Source organism: Gekko japonicus, unplaced genomic scaffold (genome assembly GCF_001447785.1).
Source record: "Gekko japonicus isolate JY-2015 unplaced genomic scaffold, Gekko_japonicus_V1.1 scaffold853, whole genome shotgun sequence".
Taxonomy (NCBI): Eukaryota; Metazoa; Chordata; class Lepidosauria; order Squamata; family Gekkonidae; genus Gekko; species Gekko japonicus.
The window spans coordinates 175477-181304 of NW_015164210.1; positions in this window are offsets into that span (position 1 = coordinate 175477).

Sequence of the window (5828 nt, forward strand, 5' to 3'; positions counted from 1 at the left end):
TCATGGGGTTTTCAAGGCAAGAGATGAAAATGGTTAATTGCCATTGCCTGCCTCTATGTAGCAACCCTGGGCTTCCTTGGTGGTCTCCCATCCAAATACTTGTTGGCAGAGTTTATGCATGCAGAGGAACAGAGTACCAATTGTTTAAAGGAAATAACTCAGTCCATTAAAGAAGAAATAAGCTCTGATAGAACAGAGGAGAGGGAGAGAGGCTTAACTAACTGACTAACTGCTGTGAGAGACGGGAACGAAGGGGGGAGGGCTCAGTTGGAGCCGGAACTCTCCAAAGAGCCAATCAGGAGGCAGGAAGGACATAATTTGAAATTGTGGGAAGTCCCTAATCTAGCAGTGCTAACTAGCAGTCCAGCTGTCCCCTATTGGCTGTCCTTCTGAGCTTCTTCAGGTAGGTGCACTTTAGACCTTGTATATTTCAATGGTACTAACCGTGGCCAACCCTCTTTAGTTTCCAAACCCAGATGGGATTGGGCCAGTCAAGGCTATACCACTTTGTAAATCACAACGGAAAGGCAGCAAAAAAAGCCTGGTAAATAAATGTAATTAGAATCCGCCTCAGCATAGTCTGCATCTGGTTTGTACCTATTTTGATGTCCTGACTCGGTGAGTTTGACTCTGGCAAAGTATTCCATCCAACCAGGGGCTCACTTGATATAGGGAGAGCAGGTGGGTTTGTTTTTCCCCCTGAAGATATCTACTTGGCAGTTCAGGTATTTCTGCTGGAAACTGACCGATAGCCAATGCTCCCTCTAAGCTGTGGAGTCGTCGTGAGCAAAAATTCTAGTTTGTGAGCTCCTGGCATTAAAGTTGTGAGTGAGCGATTTGCCTACTGCATAAATTAGTTTGCTCTGGAGCCATCCTTCCTGAGCTGAGACAAAAATGTGTGAGCCGGAGGCTAAAAAACCGTGAGCTGGCTCACACTAACTCAGCTTAGAGGGAACACTGCCAATAACATGTGTGTGTGTAGATTGCTGGATTTCTGAGTGCCCTGCTGCCCTGACCTGGATAGCTCAGGCTAGTCAGATCTCAGAAGCTAAGCAGGGTCAGCTCTGGTTATTATTTGGATGGGAGACCTCCATGGAATACCAGCAGTCAGGAGGCAGAGGCAGGCAGTGGCGAACCACCTCTGAACGTCTCTTGCCTTGAAAACCCCACAGGGTCACCAAAGGTCAGCTGTGACTTGAGGGCACTTTCCACCACTACCAAAACACTGCAGCTGGTCATATGACTTGATTCTAGCCACACAAAAAAATGCATTTGAGTGACACAGAATAACCCAGGTGTTCTGCTATGATGACTCATTCACACATGCAAGCCATCACTTGAATGCCACAGGCGTCAAATAATGGGACGTGCATGTATTAACTAGCAAACAAACTCTTTTTTCTTCTAGCCCCAATCACAGCTTTAAACCCTACCGTGGATGGCCCATCCCAGCCCGATCTTGTTGGTCGGCCTGGTTAGTATTTGGATGGGAGACCACCAAGGAAGGCCAGGGTTGATACGGACAGTTAGGCAATGGCAGAATGCCTCCATTCCTGCAGCTTTTCTCTAATAGAAGAAGAAGAAGATATTGGATTTATACCCAGCCCTTCACTCGGAGTCTCAGAGCAGCTTACAATCTCCTTCCTCCTCCCCTCCCCATAACAGACACCCTGTGAGGTAGGTGGGTCTGAGAGAGCTCTTTCCAGAACTGCTCTTGAGAGAACAGTTCCGAAATAACTTGTGACTGACCCAAGGTCACACCAGCAGCTGCATGTGGAGGAGTGGGGAATCAAACCCGGTTCTCCCAGGTTAGAGTCTGCGCTCTTAACCACTACACCAAACTGGCTCTCAGTTTCCCAGATCTCTTTGCCGCATGAGTGGGGGGATTTGGGGAGGCATTCTGGGAGTGGGCAGGGATGTAGTGCAACGCACTGACGTCACCCAGAAGTGATGTCAGCACATCGGGGTGACACTGTGCTTTTTGGGCAAAACTCTATGGTAAACTGTCCCCAGACCATAGAGTTTTGCCCCAAAAGCAGAGCATCCCCCCGACGACCGATGTACTGACATCACGGGTTTTTTTTGGGGGGGGGGTTTCCCTCCAACTGGCCAGCTGGCTGGCCCACAAAAGCAGGGGATCCCCCGCCCCCACCTGGGGAATGGTATCCCTACTTTAATAGGATGGGATGTGTCTTCAAAAACATATTAAGGGTGCCTTCTATTGTATGAGTTGCCTCTTCCCACTATGAACCAAGTGAAGCTTCAGAAGCCTGGTCCAATCGCAAACCACCCCTGTTCACCTCTTGTCTTGAAAACCCTACGTCGGCTGTAACCTGATGGCACTTTCCACCACCAGTCACAGCTTATGTCATGAGCACAGAGCTAGGTTGTTTTCTCTCAGCAGGAGGCCGGATGTGTGTGTGTGTGTGTGTGTGTCCTGATCTACCTCTAGCTGCCCTTTAAAAGGGACTTTCTGAATGACTTATTGCATCAAAGCACAGAGAGGTGCACATATAAATGCACATCACCCTGAAAGCAACACAATGTGGATAGGAGGCAGTGGCATTTACATTAGGATACACATCTAATTTATGTCTCCGGTTTCCAATAGAGCAAGTGATACCCGGGAGCCTGCTTCAACATGCCCAGTTCGCCTTACCTCAATTACAGCAAGGAGCTTTAAAGGGAAATTTTAGAAGCTGTTGGCTCTACTGATTATCCTCAGTGTCAAAAAATGCCCCCCGTGTTGTTCTAGCTGTTCGCAGAGATTATAAATGAACCTCCCCTTCCTGTGGCCCGAAGTGTAAACTGAAACCACCAAACCTGTTTTCTGCCCTTTTTGTAGATAATCTATTGCGAACAACAATGGAAGGAATCTGGAAAAAATAGTTGGTGTTTCTGAGCTCTGAATTATGCAATCTGTAAGGATCCGGCTTGTCTCCCCCCCCTCCAGCAGAGGACTCATAACTCCCCATGGCTGGTCACCAATTCAGTCTTTTTAGCTTCAGCTATCCCACAAGGGGGCTGAGCTTTGAATTGTGCAATCTGTAAGGATCCGGCCCTCCAGCAGAGGACTCAAAACTCCTCTAGGCTGGTCACCAATTCAGTCTTTTTAGCTTCAGCTATCCCACAAGGGGGTTGTGGTTATAAATGCTAATTTAAGGATGATTCTGCATTGGCTTTTCCCTCCGTCGTTTTACGAAACCCACGTTGGAACAGAAATTCCCCTCTGCATCGCATGCTGCTTTCACTTCCTTTGATAATCAGATTTTATGGTAGCTTCCACACTCCATGCCACTTTCGCTTTTTTTGATCATCAGATTTTATGGTACCTTCTGCATAAATTTATGGGGTTTTTATGGCCGTTCAGGGGTGACTTTGCAGTCAGTGGGGTGTTGCCCCGAGGTATTTGAAAGGGGTTTTGAGCTGCACTTTTCCCTCCCAGTTGAGAAAATGTGGAGCGAATGCTATATGCAGAATCGCACTAACAATTACCAACTGTGACAATCAGAGATGGTGGTTATGATTGCACTTCTTTGTAGGACTTAATGCCAGAGGTGGCATTTATTCCTTTTTACTGTGAAATGGCTACGAAGTTGGTAGAAAGCCTGCATTGAAAGGTTACTCCATTTAAAAGATTAGCGTTATACTGGGAAAGGTTATTCAGCAAGCATTCCTCGGGGCTCTGTGTAGGATCTGCAGGCATTCAGTTATTTCAATAAGGATAAGGATGAAATCCTGTTATACTTGTCAGCTTCGTGGATGAGACGGACTGGAGTGAAATTGCAAATATTTTCGTGAACGGCTAAAAACCAGCTCAATAGATTAGGGAATCGGGCAGATGAAATTCAATCCAGACAAGTGTGATTTGGGAAAGAAGAATCAAATGTGCAAAATATAAATTAGGAGGATTTGAGTCGATAGCAGCGCTTCCGGGAGAGATTTATGGACAGTAACAGATACCAAATAGGCCACATTTGACGCTGCATAACAAAAGGCGGCTAGTATTTGTTTTGTTTCTTTGGAAAGATTTCTTCCCTGCCCCTCCAAAGTAAATTGTTCAAAGCAGTTTACAATCATAATAAAATATAAACTACACAATAAAATCAGACTCGAAAGGAAATCAATCACTGGCATTAAATGGAATTAAAGTCCCAGCAGGGAAATTTAGAGCAGCCATAAATAATGGCGGAGCAGTCAGAACAGTAATGGTGACAGTTAAACTCGCAGTACAGCAACGAGAACCCACATTAACCAGAATCAAAATGACCGATTAAAGGCAGAATAGAACAACAGAAGTCCATCTGGCACCTAAACCCCAACGCAAAGACATCTGATGGGTTTGATGGGGGGGGGGAGCAGGGCCTTTTAAAAGCATATTTGGAAGCGTAGAGTGGCAGGCGATTGCAATTAGTTGTGCATAGTGCACAATGCTACAACAGACATGTGTCTTTTCCTTGTGCGCACACATACTTTATGGTGCAGAGTAACTTTCTGTGAGATTTAGAAGGATACAGAGAGGGCGAAACAATCCTCGGAATGTGACAGCAGTAACAGTGACGAGTGTTATAGGCAGGGGCCGTTTCGTAGAAAAAGAGCTACGGGAACTCATTAGCATAACTCATTAGCATATGCCACACCGGCTTTTCCACCTTCTCCTTTTCCTTGTTTGTTTCCCTGTTCCTGTTGCTGGGAGGGGGTCTGTTCCATGTGTGTTTTGCTCCCTCTAGTGGTCGATTCTATATTACATAGGATTATTTCTGACCTGCAGTTTAGATCTGCAGGATGACATGCCAGACGTTTGTTTGTTTTTTAAGTGAAGAACAAAAGAAAGAAAACCCAGCTCCAATTGTTTCATGTAAGTCAGATGCCTGTTAAGAATTTTCTGGCAACTCTCCCCTTACCATGATAGGTCCAGTGTCACTTGTTTTGTCAGGAAAGAGTTCCCCGTGTTCTAGAATGAGTTTAAAACACAGATGAATACTCTGTGGAGAGAGTCTCAGTGAGGTCTGCATGGGGTGTCTAGCAAGTGGAAGAGGGATTGGCGTCCTTGATCAGAGTCCTGGGTTTGAGAGGACCCCGTACAACGGACTTTACTTTCCCCATGGTTATCAGTTACTGTTTATATCAGTGAACAGAATACAACTTTGGCATGACTTAATTTATGGGTTGGATCCCACACAAAATTTCTATTAATGGAAGGGAGGGCCATTTTGGCCAATCCCCCCCCCTTCCGCAACAGACCTCATGGTGTTACTGGGCATCCTTTGTCCCCCAGAGCAGCATGTCTGGCAGGCATTTTTGGACTGTGGCAGAAGGGTGGGGGGAGACAAGGACATCTCACTCCATTGATAGAAATCTCTTCCACCAGTTGTAATGTATTCAATAGCTGCCATTGAATGCATGATGTATGTGAAACATCTAATTGACTTGCCATGTTGAGCTTCGTCCTGGGCTAGGATCCAAATCCATCCAATCGCATTGCTAGCCCAGGAAGCACATAGCCAATCACCTTACAGCAAGCTCCCTGAGCGGGAACGTCCGTGATTGGTCCTTATATGACAACCGTATTGGTTGGTATTTGTACAGTGGGTGTGGCTACATTAGCCGGGAGAGTTTAAAAGCAGGACAACTGCAATGTAAAAGCTGAACTGTTCTGTTCTGGCTATCAGATGTTGATCCGTGTTGGAGTTGTGTTTGAGTTGAAGAATAAAGCTGTGTTCTTGCTGAATCACTCTCCGACTGCTTTGTTAAGCGAGCGACTTAACACCAGTGGAGCTTTATCATGGGCTCCAAGCCTTTAATTGCAGATACCTTTTTTTTTTTAG